General features: G+C 43.7%; 1 non-coding gene across 1 annotated transcript; it reads right to left on the bottom strand.

Annotated features, from left to right (window-relative positions):
• Positions 1-416: 416 nt before the first annotated feature.
• Positions 417-554, bottom strand: LOC114811728. The gene has a single exon (XR_003759424.1). It is a non-coding gene; the product is annotated as a small nucleolar RNA SNORA7 (small nucleolar RNA).
• Positions 555-15693: the final 15139 nt, after the last annotated feature.

Genomic DNA, 15693 nt, shown 5'->3' with positions numbered 1-15693 from the left:
GGCTTTCCCTCTTCACCCTTTCCAGTCCTGAGAAGGAGTGAGGCCTAGTGGAAAGAGCCTGGGCCTGGAAGTCAGAAGACCTGAGCTCTAATTCCACTTCTATCATTTGCATGCTATGTGTCCATGGCCATGTCACTTAACTTCTCTGGGCCGCAGTTTCATCATCTGTCTTGTCTTGTCTAATGCTCTTGTCTTATGCCATCGAGTCGTCTTTGACCCATAGCGACGCCAAGGACACATCTCTTCCGGAACACCACACCCCACCTCCATCTGCAGTCGTTCTGGTAGTGTATCCATAGAGTTTTCTTGGTAAAAATACAGAAGTGCTTTACCATTGCCTCCTTCCAAGCAGTAAACTTGCATCTCCTTCCTCGACTCTCTCCCATGCCGCTGCTGCCTAGCACAGGTGAGTTTTGACTTGTAGCAGATTGCCTTCCACTCGCTAGCCACTGCCCAAGCTAGGAATGTAATTGATATGCCTCTGCCTGACTGTCCCTCCTATAGTTGAGACTGGTAGAGTACTGGAAACTCTCCAGGTGTGACCTTGAGAGGGGTCCTCATCTGTGCAATGAGGTTTAAAAACCTGTTCTCCCTCCATCTTAGACTGTGAGCCCCATATAGGAAAGGGACTGTGTCCAGCCTGATTATTTCGTAGGTACTTAGTGTTTAGTACATTCTCTGCCACATAGAAAGTGCTAGCTAATCATTATTATCATCAGTAGTAGTAGTAGTAATATCCTGTACCTATGCATCTCTTAGGTTCTTCGTTCTGTGGACTGCCTTCTGTGGGCCCTGTAGTGGCCTCTTGGAAGGGATAGGCCCATGCAGAGAGGACTTCCTCTCTCAGGGACTCTCTGAAAGGAGAGTAACTGAGACCCATCAAGTTGGACCGTCTTAAAGCAGAAACTGGCCCAGTTCAGTCCAGATCCTGCCTGGGCCGCTGCAGCCTGGTGCAGGCAGCATAGAGAGGGATCCAGAGTCCTCTCAAAACCTGGTCTTTTGAAGCTGGCTCAGGTTTGGGCATGTGCCCTTCTCAATTATAAATGTAGAGTAGGGGACAAAGGAGTCTTACAGGGGTGGGGGGTTGGGGGTGGGGAGTGGCATCCACTTAGCTTAGAGAAGCAGCGTGGCTCAGTGGAAAGGGACCGGGCTTGGGAGTCAGAGGTCATGGGTTCTAATCCTGGCTCCACTGCTTGCCAGCTGTGTGATTTTGGGCAAGTCACTTAACTTCTCTGTGCCTCAGTTCCCTCATCTGTAAAATGGGGATGAAGACTATGAGCCCATGTGGGACAATATGATCACCCTGTATCCCTCCAGCACTTAAAACAGTGCTTTGCACATAATAAGCACTTAACAAATATCAGCATTATTATTATTAGCACTTAGCTATTCCCTTTAGTTCCAAACCTTGGAAATCCTAGTATTAGATGATATGGAATCTTGCTGCTGAAGACCTCCGAAAATTTACCCAGCTAACCTGTTACTATTATTTTAGTTCTACTGGTAGAGAAACTTATTTTAGGCCTCTACAGGCCCGGAACCATAATACTGATAATAATAATAATAATAATACTGGTATCTGTTAAGCGCTTACTATGTGCCAAGCACTGTTCTAAGCGCTGGGATAGATACAGGGTAATCAAGTTGTCCCACATGAGGCTCACAGTCTTAATCCCCATTTTACAGATAAGGTAACTGAGGTACCGAGAAGTTTAGTGACTTGCCCAAAGTCACACAGCCAACAGGTGACTGAGCCGGGATTAGAACCCATGACCACGGACTCCTAAGCCCATGCTCTTTCCACTGAGCCACACTGTTTTCTAATTCCCACCTATGTACTCTTCCCAGTGCTTAGAACAGTGTTCTGTACACCGTCAGTGCTTAATAAATGATATTATTTCTACTATTGCTGGACTGGGTGCTCAGCCTGCCTTATGTACTTCCCTTAGATTGTAAAATCTTTGAAGGCAAGGACTATATCTTTCACTTCTGTTGCAATCTCCTAAAGACTAGTGGAATAATAATAATGATAATGTTGGTATTTGTTAAGCACTTACTATGTGCTGAGCACTGTTCTAAGTGCTGGGGTAGATATAGGGTAATCAGGTTGTCCCATGTGAGGCTCACAGTCTTCATCCCCATTTTACAGATGAGGTAACTGAGGCACCGAGAAGTGCAGTGACTTGCTCAAAGTCACCCAGCTGACAGGTGGCGGAGCCGGGATTAGAAACAATGACCTCTGACTCCTAAATCCGTGCTCTTTCTACTGAGCCATGCTGCTTCAATGCTGAAATGTTTTGCACATATTAGGTGCTCAATAAATACTTCTATGTTCAGGATGATGACTCAAGCCCTGAATTGGATAATAGCCACAATTTAAATGGATTTATTAAATAAATAAATATTTGTATAGAAACAATGACAACTAAATATAACTTCTTTAACCAAAGTAAGCCCCTGCTTACAGGGGAAGCAGTGTGGCAAAGTGGCAGAGCACAGGTCGAGAAGCCAGAGGACTCGGGTTCAAGTCCGAGCTGTGCCACGATCTGCCACTGTGGGAGAGCCATTTAACTTCCCTGTACCTCAGCTTCCCCATCTGTAAAGTGGAGATAATAATATCTGCCTTCTCTCCCTATCTCACAGGGTCGTTGAGAGGGTTGAGATGAATTAATTAATGAGAGAGCACTTTGGTAACAAGTGTGCTATGGAATAGGTATTATTGCTATTATTTTAATAGTTCTAAGAATGTTCAAATAAAAATGAAAGGGAGAACATGGTTAGGGGTCACTAATGTATGATCATGTTTTAAAAAATAGTTTGCATGCTTCATTTGGGTTTGGTATCACAAGATCCGGTTAAGAATGAGCTTGTTTACGGCTAATATTAAGGAACTAGAGTCATAGCTATTTTAAACAAGCATTATCACAAGACATTACAAGAACTGCAGATACTTAAAACTGGCCAGTAAGACATATTGACAGACAGTTATTGACAGGTCTCATTTGGGCATGCATTTGCAAAAACAGGGAGTCCATTTGAGCAACAGGCATAATGATCACCAAGACTGCATATGCCATATTTTGGAGACAAATCAGGCTCAAAAAAATCATGAAATGGGAACTTGTGAAAATCTGTTTCACTTTCCCAGGTCTCAAAAATAGACTTAGATTTTGAAAGGAAGATCTGGAGAAGCAGATTGGTGTATTTTTGTGGAAAACGAAACATTATTTCTACAATATTATTTGCTGCACTTCTCACTTCAAATAACCAGGCATCAGGAAGAAAGGAAGATTGACAAAGGTTAAGTATTTTCCCGGAAAAATGCAAGAAGTGAGCATGCCTTGATTCCTACTTTTAATATTTCAAAGATAAAATGCACTATACCTGAAAAAAGAGCAAAAGATCATGGTATTTTTAAATCATTAGGTTAAAATAACAAAACTTGGGAAAGTCTCCTCTAGTTACTTACATAATAATTAGCTCAATAAAGAATAAATAATCAAAACCTACATCTATGTAGTCTTTGGAAAAAAAATTCAAAATCTCTCAATGATACAGAAATATCCCAAATGTCCAAATGGTATGGAAAAAAAATCCCAAATTTATATATATATAATCTGTGGGGAAAAAATTGCTAAAATCGTTAAATCAATCATTTTTATTGAACATATACTAAAGTCTTGGGAGAGTACAATAGAGTTAGTAGATATGATCTCTGCCCTAATCTAGCCAGGGAGACAATCACTTAAATGCATTAAAGGTGGAAAGAAGCCACAGAGTATAAAGTTATACACAAGTGCGAAGGAAGAGATTGAGTGCTCAAGTGCTTACAGTGATGTGGAAGTGTAATACTCTCTTTAATGGTGAATTGTACTTTCCAAATGCTTAGTACAGTGCTCTGCATGCAATATGTACTCAATAATACGATTGATTGAATGAATGAATGAATAAATAAATAAATACCTGAGCCCATGGTCATTCACTGATCACTGCTGTGGAAAAGTGAGTGTGTAACTGGAGAGGAAATGGTAGTGAGGGGCCGAACAGCTTCCTCCAAGATCAGATTAGCTGCCTACTCAGTGTTCTTAATTTTGGATGGCTGAATATTTTCCATATTCATATTTTCTACGTGCCTATGTTCTCCAGCTTAGGCTATGATCCTCTCATAGGTCAAAATAATGATAATTATGCTATTTGTTAAGTTCTTACTATGTGTCAAGCACTGTACTAAACCCTGGGGTTGATATGAGCTAATCAGGTTGGACACAGTCCATGTCCCATATGGGGCTCACAGTCTAAGTAGAAGAGAGAACAGGTATGGAATCCCCAATTCTCAGGTGAGGAAACTGAGGCACAAAGAAATTAAGTGACTTCCCGAAGGTCACACAACAGCCAAATGGCAAAGCCCGGATTAAAATCCAGTCTTTAACTTCCAGACCTACGCTGTTTCCCCTAGGCCTTGCTGCTTCCCAGTCAATCAGTCATATTTATTGAGTGCTTACTCTGTGCAGAGCACTGCACTAAATGTTTGGCAGAGTACAACAGAATTAGCAGACCCATTTCCTGACCATAATGAGTTTACAGTCTAGAGGGGGAGAAAGACATCAATATGAATAAATAATTTATAAGATATAATTTAAAGATATGTACAGAAGTGATGTAGGGATGGAGGTTGGGTGAATATCAAATGGCCTTAGGTCACAGATCGAAGTGCTTTGATGACACAGAAAGGAGAGTGATTCAGGGAGAAGAGGGCTTTATTGGGGAAGGCCTATTGGAGATGTGACCTTAAAAAAGCTTTGAAGGTGGAGAAAGTAGTGATCTGCCATATTTGGATGGGGAGAGAGTTCCAGGCTAGGGGAAGGAAGTGGGAAAGGGGTAAATGGCATGATAGACGAGATTGGGGCACAGTGAGTAAACTGGCACTAGATAGGAGCAGAGTGTAGGGGCTAGACTATAATACAACATTACTGAGGTGAGGTAGGATGGGGCAAGCTGATTGAGTGCTTTAAAGCCTATGGTAAGTAGTTTCTGTTTGATGCGGAGGTAGATGCGCACCCCTGGAGGTTCTTGAGGAATGGGGAAACATGGCCTGAACGTTTTTCTTGATAAGTGATTCGTTCAGCAAAGCGAATACAGATTAGAGTGGGAGAGACTGGAGACCGGGAGTCTGAATTTTTGTCTGAATTGTTTATCTCCAGGAAACCTTCCATGATTAAACTTTCATCTCTCCATACTATTTGCCCTCACTTCCACACCATCTATTCACTTGAGTCTCCCAGTCACTTTTGATAACTCCTCATTCCCACCCACACAACACTTACATGTCTTTATACTCTGCTTCCACCTCTTGTCTTTCATTCATTCATTCATTCATTCATTCATTCATTCATTCATTTAATCGTATTTATTGAGCACCTGTCTTATGCTGTCGAATCATTTCCAACCCATAGCTATGCCATGGACACATCTTTCCGAGGATGCCCCACCTCCTTATGCAATCGTTCTAGTAGAGTTTTCTTGGTAAAAATACAGGAGTAGTTTACCACTGTCTCCTTCTGCACAGTAAACTTGAGTCTCCGCCCACGACTCTCTCCTGTGCCACTGCTGCCTGGCATGGGTGAGTTTTGACTTGTAGCAGATTGCCTTCCACTCATTGCCACTGCCCAAGCTAGGAATGGAATGAATAGGCCTCTGCTTTACTCTCCCTCCCATAGTCAAGACTGGTGGAGTACCGGAAACTCTTCGGGTGTGACCCTGAAAGGGGGTTTCCACCTGTATCTGTAATTAATTTTGATGTATGTCTCCCCCATTAGATTATCAGCTCCTCGAATACAAGAAGCATAGAACCAATTCTATTGTATAGTACTCACCAGAGCAGTTAGTTCAATACTCTGCACACAATGAGCATTCAATAAATATCATTGATTGATCTTGTATCTCAACCAATGTTCAGTACAGAGTTTGACACAAGTGCTTAATAAATGCCATAATAATAAGAACAACTGTTCACTTATTTTCTTAGCTTTACTAGTCATTTGCCATAAACAATGGTAGCTTCCAAAGGTCATTCTAGGCTTTTCATCATTTTAAACTTTAAGATGCAAGCCAGAATGTCTCTAGTTGGTGGAATAAAAAACCTATATTTTTTAAAACACACAACTGAAATAAAACCATTTAAAAAATGTACATTCTTTAACTGATAACAGAACAGCCACCTCCTGATTCATTCTATTTCATTTTTCATTCTGTTAGGCAAACGTTTTCATGAAATGTTTCATTTCATCTTCAAAAAAATACACAGAAGCGAGCAAAAGGCAGAACTAACTGGGGCAGTGACTGCCATTAAAAGACCTCTCACTTCAGTGTTTGTACTTAGTGGAAAACAGATGTCTGCTGCCTCCAGACTTTCAGGAAGCCCCATACACCAGTGACATTGAAAGAGAAAATGCAACAATCGAATCAGAAACACTCTTCAGAGACTTGATATTCAGGAGGAAACATAAGAAGGAAATGAAATTCAAATATGCAGATATCAAGGTGCTGCAAAATTAGGTCTCAGAGTTTTCATAAGCTCATGTATTTAAAATACAAAATATTAAAAAAACACACATTTACCCATCTCTCTCCAATTGTTTCACTTTATAGGAATTTGTCCTACAATGTAAATCAGGGATTGCTGTAGCATTACAAATCCATCTTCCTGAACCTAGGCCATGCTAAAACATGGCACACAAAAACAGGATCACTTTTTTTGTATGTGCATGGGGGAAGGGGAAAACTCAGTGTAATTCAAAATTTCTTTGTCATCTACAACATAAGGGGTATTTTTCACAAAGCAGGTTTGGAGACCATAGTGACAGTTCCCCAAATGATCCATCCTAATTCTGTTTTCTTTGGTCAAATTATGGTGACTCAGTCCATTTTCTAATCAGAAGGTTAGGCTGAGGCTCCGATACCCATACTTGTTCTAAATGCCACAAATATACATTCCTCACAACACATAGCCCTGTCCTTCCAAGAGCATAAAGGTCTTATGTCTCATTCTGGAGACTTTTGTGAGGCTCTCAATCTACTGAGTTCAAAGAGTTTTCCGAAGGATTGGAATCATATTCTGTCATTTGGTTCATGTTGTTTTTTTGTTACATCAATAAAATGGCTACGTAAAATATATTGAATAAGGTCAAACCTGCTATACAACCCCACATTACTCCATTTAGGATGGGATGAGGATGGAGAAGAGACATCAGATGAAGAGCTTCTAATTATGACAGTCAGTGATGCCATCAGTCAACCAATCAATCAATAGTATTTATTGAGTACGAACTGCTGCAGAGCACTGTGCTAGGCACTTAAGAGTGTACAATACAGTATTCATTCATTCATTCAATAGTATTTATTGAGCGCTTACTATGTGCAGAGCACTGTACTAAGCGCTTGGGATGAACAAGTCGGCAACAGATAGAGACAGTCCCTGCCGTGTGACGGGCTTACAGTCTAATCCGGGGAGACGGACAGACAAGAACAATGGCACTAAACAGCGTCAAGGGGAAGAACATCTCGTAAAAACAATGGCAACTAAATAGAATCAAGGCGATGTACAATTCATTAACAAAATAAATAGGGTAACGAAAATATATACAGTTGAGCGGACGGGTACAGTGCTGTGGGGATGGGAAGGGAGAGGTGGAGGAGCAGAGGGAAAAGGGGAAAATGAGGCTTTAGCTGCGGAGAGGTAAAGGGGGGATGGCAGAGGGAGTAGAGGGGGAAGAGGAGCTCAGTCTGGGAAGGCCTCTTGGAGGAGGTGATTTTTAAGTAAGGTTTTGAAGAGGGAAAGAGAATCAGTTTGGCGGAGGTGAGGAGGGAGGGCGTTCCAGGACCGCGGGAGGACGTGACCCAGGGGTCGACGGCGGGATAGGCGAGACCGAGGGACGGCGAGGAGGTGGGCGGCAGAGGAGCGGAGCGTGCGGGGTGGGCGGTAGAAAGAGAGAAGGGAGGAGAAGTAGGAAGGGGCAAGGTGGTGGAGAGCCTTGAAGCCTAGAGTGAGGAGTTTTTGTTTGGAGCGGAGGTCGATAGGCAACCACTGGAGTTGTTTAAGAAGGGGAGTGACATGCCCAGATCGTTTCTGCAGGAAGATGAGCCGGGCAGCGGAGTGAAGAATAGACCGGAGCGGGGCGAGAGAGGAGGAAGGGAGGTCAGAGAGAAGGCTGACACAGTAGTCTAGCCGGGATATAACGAGAGCCCGTAATAGTAAGGTAGCCGTTTGGGTGGAGAGGAAAGGGCGGATCTTGGCGATATTGTAGAGGTGAAACCGGCAGGTCTTGGTAACGGATAGGATGTGTGGGGTGAACGAGAGGGACGAGTCAAGGATGACACCGAGATTGCGGGCCTGCGGGACAGGGAAGGATGGTCGTGCCATCCACGGTGATGGAGAAGTCTGGGAGCGGACCGGGCTTGGGAGGGAAGATGAGGAGCTCAGTCTTGCTCATGTTGAGTTTTAGGTGGCGGGCCGACATCCAGGTGGAGACGTCCCGGAGGCAGGAGGAGATGCGAGCCTGAAGGGAGGGGGAGAGGACAGGGGCGGAGATGTAGATCTGCGTGTCATCTGCGTAGAGATGGTAGTCAAAGCCGTGAGAGCGGATGAGTTCACCGAGGGAGTGAGTGTAAATGGAGAACAGAAGAGGGCCAAGAACTGACCCTTGAGGAACTCCAACAGTTAAAGGATGGGAGGGGGAGGAGGCTCCAGCGTAGGAGACCGAGAATGATCGGCCAGAGAGGTAAGAGGAGAACCAGGAGAGGACAGAGTCCGTGAAGCCAAGGTGAGATAAGGTACGGAGGAGGAGGGGATGGTCGACAGTGTCAAAGGCAGCAGAGAGGTCAAGGAGGATCAGAATGGAGTAGGAGCCATTGGATTTGGCAAGAAGGAGGTCATGGGTGACCTTAGAGAGAGCAGTCTCGGTAGAGTGGAGGGGACGGAAGCCAGATTGGAGGGGGTCTAGGAGAGAATGGGAGTTAAGGAATTCTAGGCATCGATTGTAGACGACTCGTTCTAAGATTTTGGAAAGGAAGGGTAGTAAGGAGATAGGACGATAACTGGAGGGGGAAGTGGGGTCAAGAGCGGGTTTTTTTAGGATGGGGGAGACGTGGGCGTGTTTGAAGGCAGAGGGGAAGGAGCCCTTGGAGATTGAGTGGTTAAAAATAGAAGTTAAGGAAGGGAGGAGGGCAGGGGCGATGGTTTTAAGAAGGTGAGAGGGAATGGGGTCCGAGGCGCAGGTGGAGGGGGTGGCACTTGCGAGGAGGGAGGAGATCTCCTCTGAGGATACTGCAGGGAAGGATGGGAAAGTAGGGGAGGGGGTTGTTGGGGGGGGAGGGGAGAGGCGGAGGGGTGACTTTGGGGAGCTCAGACCTGATCGTGTTGATTTTCGTGAGGAAATAGGTGGCCAGATCATTAGGGGTGAGAGATGGGGGAGGGGGAGGAACAGGGGGCCTAAGGAGAGAGTTAAAGGTCCGGAACAATCGGCGGGGGTGACGGGCATGGGTGTCGATGAGGGAGGAGAAGAAGCTTTGCCTGGCGGAGGAGAGGGCAGAGTTAAGGCAGGAAAGGATAAATTTGAAGTGTGTGAGGTCGGCTTGGTGCTTGGACTTTCGCCAGCGGCGCTCAGCAGCTCGAGCATAGGAGCGTAGGAGGCGGACGGAGGAGGTGATCCAGGGCTGTGGGTTAGTGGCGCGAGAGCGGCGGAGGGAAAGGGGGGCGAGAGAGTCGAGATGAGTAGTGAGGGTGGAGTTGAGAGCGGAGACCTGATCGTCGAGAGTGGGAAGAGAGGACAGGGCGGCAAGGTGAGACGAGATGCTATTGGAAAGACGGATGGGATCGAGAGAGCGGAGGTCTCTGTGGGGCAGTAGCGAAGATTTGCAGGGGGAGGGAGTGTGAGAGATGAGGCAGGTGAGAAGGTTATGGTCCGAGAGAGGGATTTCAGAGTTGGTGAGTGAGGAGATAGTGCAGCGGTAGGAGATGACAAGATCGAGGGTGTGACCGAGTCGGTGAGTGGGCGCGGTATGGTGGAGGAGGAGTTGGTAGACATATTCCCTACCCATAGGAAGCTCACAGTCTTAAGACAGACATTAAAATAATTTAAAGACAGAGGAAATGGGAGGATAAAATAATAATAGTAATGATGGTATTTGTTAAGTGCTTACTATGTGCCAAGCACTGTTCTAAGCACTGGGGTAGATACAAGGCAATCAGGTTGTCCCACGTGGGGCTCACAGTCTTAATCCCCATTTTACAGATAAGGTAACTGAGGTATAGAGAAGCTAAGTGACTTGCCCAGAGTCACACAACTGACAAGTGGAGGAGCTGGGATTAGAACTCACCACCTCTGACTCCCAATACTGTGCTCTTTCCACTAAGCCATGCTGCTTCTCATACGTATGTGAGTTCCATGGGTTTTGGAGAGGGGTGACTATCAAGAGTCAAAAGGACCGGGTTCTAATACCCCTTAGCCATTTGTCTGCTGTGTGACCTTGGATAAATCACTTAACTTCTCTGTGCCTCAGATACCACATCTGAAAAATGAGGATTAAAACTGTGAACCCTGTGTATGACATGGACTATGTCCCACCTGACTAACTTGTATTTGCTCCTGTACTTAGTACAGTGTCTGGCACATGGTAAATACCCAAAAAAAAGAGCTAAGGGAGTGTGTCTGCTAGATTGTCATAGTGAACTCTCTCAAGTGCTAAGTGCAGTGCTCTGAACACAGTAAGTGCTCAATAATGCAAGTGATTGATTGATCAATTGTTACAAATCCATGTGCATAGGTGACACAGAAGGGAGAGTGAATAGGAGAAATGAAGGCCTAGTCAGGGAAGGTCTCTTGGAGGAGGTGAGATTGTAATCTTAGAATTTTAATTCACTCTTTCATGTAGCCACACTTTTATAGTAGATCTACGGGATTTTTATAAAGTATACAAATATCACTTGATGATCTTCATGATGTTTCTTTTATATATCTGATATGCAGCAGAATCATATCCACTGTGTCACACTGCAATCCCTGCAAGTCTCAGTGATGTCCTGCAATATATCAGTCAATCAGAAGTAGTTATCGATTGCCTACTGCTTGCAAAGTGATGTACTAAAAACGTGGGGGAGTACAACAGAGTGAGAAGCCATGATCGCTGCCCTCATGCAGCTTACATTCTAGGAGGCACAACTGAGGATGTTTCTCATAAATTAGTCTGGTAATTCATTCATTCAATCATAACAATTGAGCATTTGCTGTGTGCAAAGCACTGTACTAAGCATTTGGGAATCCCCTGGGTAATAAATAACTAGGCAAGAAGTGTGGCCCAGAGAAAAAAGCAGAAGCCTGGGAATCAAATTCCAGCTCCACTACCTGCTTGCCATGTGATCTTGGCAAGTTGATCAATCAACTTCTCTGTACTCAGTTATCACTTCTGTAAAATAGGGATTAAATCTCCTCCAACTGGCACAGGGACTGGCTCCAACCTGAATATCTCGTTTCTGTCCCGTGCTTAGTACAGTGCCTGGAATATTAAAAAAAAAACACTTTTCCAGCACTGAAGAGCAGTAATGTCCCATCACAATTTCCACAGTCAGCTCTCTCACATTTCTTCTTGAAGAAGGTGGTGCTGATGGCATCTTAAAATCTGGTGACATTCTTTGGGTTTTTATGTTCATGAAGAGCCTGTGCAGCTAATCAGAATACCCTCTCCTCATCAGCAGAACCTGGAAGGCACAGATCTGGGATCTGGGTCATTCTGCATGACTTTAAATGCAGTGATGATGTCATTAAATGACAGAGGGAAAGTCACATATGCACATGTTGATGAGTTGTCTACAAGCATCTTTGATAGTGTTACTGATTATTTGTCTACCAGTATCTTGGATAATGGAGAAAATGTGACAAGGAGATTGAATCCTGCTGTAGGTCCACTGGAAAAGTCTCTGGGAATCTGGACACTTAGATTCAAGTCATGGAGCTAGGCTATCACTGGTAAAGGTTTCTCTTTTTCTGAAGAACCACCTAAAGCATTCCACTAGGCAGAAAGACCCAGGAGAAATCCTGAAGAGTAGTTGGAAGATTTGGAAAGAAAACACAGCAATGGCTACCCAAACAATATCCTTCTAAGTCATGGAGCCAGGGGCAATTTATGCTGTGGATTCTTTGGCTATAAATGTGTCCCACATATAAAAAAAAGTGTGCAGCACCCCTACTTGCCTATTCGTTTGTTGCAACCTACACTATATGAAGAACATGACTAACAGGGAAGAGAGTGAGAGTGACTCTGTACATGCTACTAGCCTCAATCAATTCAAAGGAAGACTCCATCATCATTAGCATCATCATCATTGAGACCATTGAAGTGTTTCCTTGTCTGTGATGAAACAAATCCATTTCTATGGAAGTGCTTCACGACCGTGTTTGGTTGTGGTCTTGTGTTGCTTCATATCTCTTCAGCTTTGAGGGCCCACTATTTGTCCCTCATGTCACCCAGCTTATTTTTTATTCTACAACACTAGATTTGGTAATCAGTTATGCAGCAGTAGAAATCCAAATCTTTTGGAAACAGATAAACATCAATATGGAAGCTGGATTCAATCAAAATGAAAGATCCATAGATCTTTAGAGCTATAGAAACTATAGTTTCTATTTTTTTTTTGGTATGATATTTAAGTGCTTACTATGTGCCAGGCACTGTTCTAAGCACTGAGGTAGGTACAGAATAATCAGGCTGGATACAGTCCATGTCCCAAAGGGGTTCACAGTCTTAGTCCCCATTTCACAGATGAGGTAACTGAGGCACAGAGAGGTTAAGTGATTTGCCCAAGGTCACACAACAGATTCAAAACTTGTCATCCCTCCTACTGAGACTGTGAATACAATACAGGACAGGGATTTTGTCCAACCTGCTTAGCTTAGCTTGTATCAGCCCCAGAGCTTAGAACAATCTTTGACACATAACGAGCACTTAACAAATACCATAAAAAACAACAAACAAACAAAATCATAAAATACAGTTAGAATCATTTTTCCTTATACTATAAAACAACTTTCCATGCCAGTGAAAACGGTTTCTGAAACTGTTCTCTTACAGGGGAATGAACCAGAGGAGCCTACACTTTCTTGACATTTGCTTGAGTACACAAATGTTCTGGGCCTTTGCTATCTTCCAAAGTATGGAGGCACAGGAGGTGAATTGATGTATATTCCCCACAAAAATCCCTCTGCAGTCATGGAACTGCAACACATGCAGTTCTTTCCTTTGACCAGGGTTGGCTGCGGTCCAGGGAAGGCCAAATCCTTAAATCTGGAAGACATTCAATCTTGGATCTGTCCACAGATACCATTTTTTTCATTGTGAGAATGGTATCAAAACAGGGGTAGGGCTTTGTGTCACAGGGGAAAATGAGAGAAGAAACCAGCTAAAAACATAGCCAGAGATGCAAACAAGACTAGGCACTGTTGCCAGAGAGCCTCAGATGCACAGCCAGGATATAAGAACCCAGGCAGAGAGCCACAGAGCCTGCTGCTAAAGTGACACAGAGACTCATCTGAAATGGATCAAGTGAGGAGATGAAGAGGAGAGGGAGAGAGAGTGAGAGGGGAGTCAGAAAGGCAGAGACATAAAGAGGCAGGGAAAGGCAGTCAGGGAAAAAAAGAAGCGAAAGGCAGAACAGAGCCTGGCAGGGAAACAGAGAGAGGCAAAGAGACAGTAAGACAAGAAACAGACTTCTATATGAATAGAAGCAGGGAAAGTCTTCCCTAAGATTTGCTACTGGGTCCCCCACTGGATCTGGCATTTTGGAGGATTTATGCTTCCAACCCACTTCTAGCTTAACTGCAGCTGCCCACCCTTCTAAAAAACAATGGAAACTAGGCCAATAACTTCACTCCGCCTATTGCCAAGCCTGGATTCTTATTGCCCCATCACTTCTGGACCCCCAAAATCTTTCCCTGGACAGTACCAATATTTTCAAGAACTCAAGTGTGCAAATAATGTAACCCAAACGTACTTCTCTCTTGATAGGGAATGGTCAGTCACTCAAACATCAGAACACTTGGAAGAGTATGATGCAATAGAGTTGGAAGACACTATCCCTGCCTTCAAGGATCTTGCAATCTAGTTGGGGAAACAGTCAACCTGAAAATCTGAGCTTTACCATTTTGAATCAAAATCTTTTAGGTTAACTGATTTTAGACTCTCCAGTTCTACAGCCTAAATTCTCTCAGTTCACCCTCTCTGAGTCATCAAGAAACTTGCATTTACACTTATTCATCTTAAATTTCTTTATTTCAGACTGGGCTAACTAGTTGATCAACTAGAGGTCTGAGTTCCAATATCAGTTTGTGGACACTAATGGGAGACTGAGAGAATCTACTTCATTTTTATTTCTACCAGCCAGAAACATATTTTAATATTCCTTACTGATTTTTTATATCCTCTGAAGACTTTAATGGATATCCGGACCTCATGCTGAATCTCACTTCAGTTTAAATGTCTACTCACATTTTGCAGAGCATGTGGTGGATTTGGGAGTTCAGAATGTGAGTTGTAATCATTGTAATATCTACTTGGAATAGATTAAAACTTCATTGATCACACCTAGTGTTTACAAGGGGTATGCATGTGTTTGTGTTTCATGAAAGAGCAATTTTCGGTCACGGTTCAAGAGGGGGCGCCATCATGATTTAAGAGATGGAGATAGAAGAACAGAGCCGGTGGGGAGTAAAAGAAATAAGAGCTGTTTGGTCTGCAGAGGAGGCTGAGGTGGCCTATTAAGTGTCTTCAATCATAAGAATGCTTTTAATGGAGAATTGTTCTCCTTGGGCCTAGGGAAGAAATATCTGGCTGTCAGCTTGATGAAAAGCTGAAACAGAAAGCCAGAGAGAAGGTGGAATCCCCATACCAGGAGATTGGACAAGCAGAAACAGTCCCACCCAGTCTGCATAGAACATGCCCCGTATCATCAACCAACTCAAGCAACTTCAGGCAACTCTATCATTTATGAACTTATTCACACCTCTTTGACACTCACATATAATTGTGTGTATTCATTTATTTTGGTCACTCTAGTTGTAAATGGAAAGAAGTTGGGACTGGAAGTCAGAGGGTTCTAATCCTGGCCCCTACTATTTGCCTGCTGTGTGACCTTGGGCAAGTCACTTAACATCTCATGTTTGGACAAGCTGTGTGGCTCAGTGGAAAGAGCATGGACTGGGAAGCCAGAGGTCACGGGTTCAAATCCCGCCTCTGCTGTTTGTCAGCTGTGTGACTTTGGGCAAATCACTTAACTTCTCTGTGCCTCAGATACCTCATCTGTAAAATGGGCATTAAGAGTCTGATCCCCACGTGGGACAACCTGATCACCTTATATCCTCTCCAATGCTTAGAACAGTGCTTTGCACATAGTAAGCGCTTAACAAATGTTATCATCATCATCTCTATGCCTTAGTTTCTTCATCTGTAAAATGGAGATACAATCCCTCCTATTTAGACTGTGAGCCCCATGTGGGACAGGAACAGTATCCAACTTGATTATCTTACATATACTCCAGTGTGTAGTACAGTGCTTGGCTTCTACTAAGTTCTTAACAAATACCACTATTATTCTTAATATCAGTAATAATATTTTAAGTTAGATTTCCTTGTTAGAAAGTAAGTTTC

The sequence above is a fragment of the Ornithorhynchus anatinus genome, chromosome 4 (genome assembly GCF_004115215.2).
Source record: "Ornithorhynchus anatinus isolate Pmale09 chromosome 4, mOrnAna1.pri.v4, whole genome shotgun sequence".
NCBI lineage: Eukaryota > Metazoa > Chordata > Mammalia > Monotremata > Ornithorhynchidae > Ornithorhynchus > Ornithorhynchus anatinus.
This window is presented reverse-complemented; position numbering and strand designations above follow the sequence as displayed.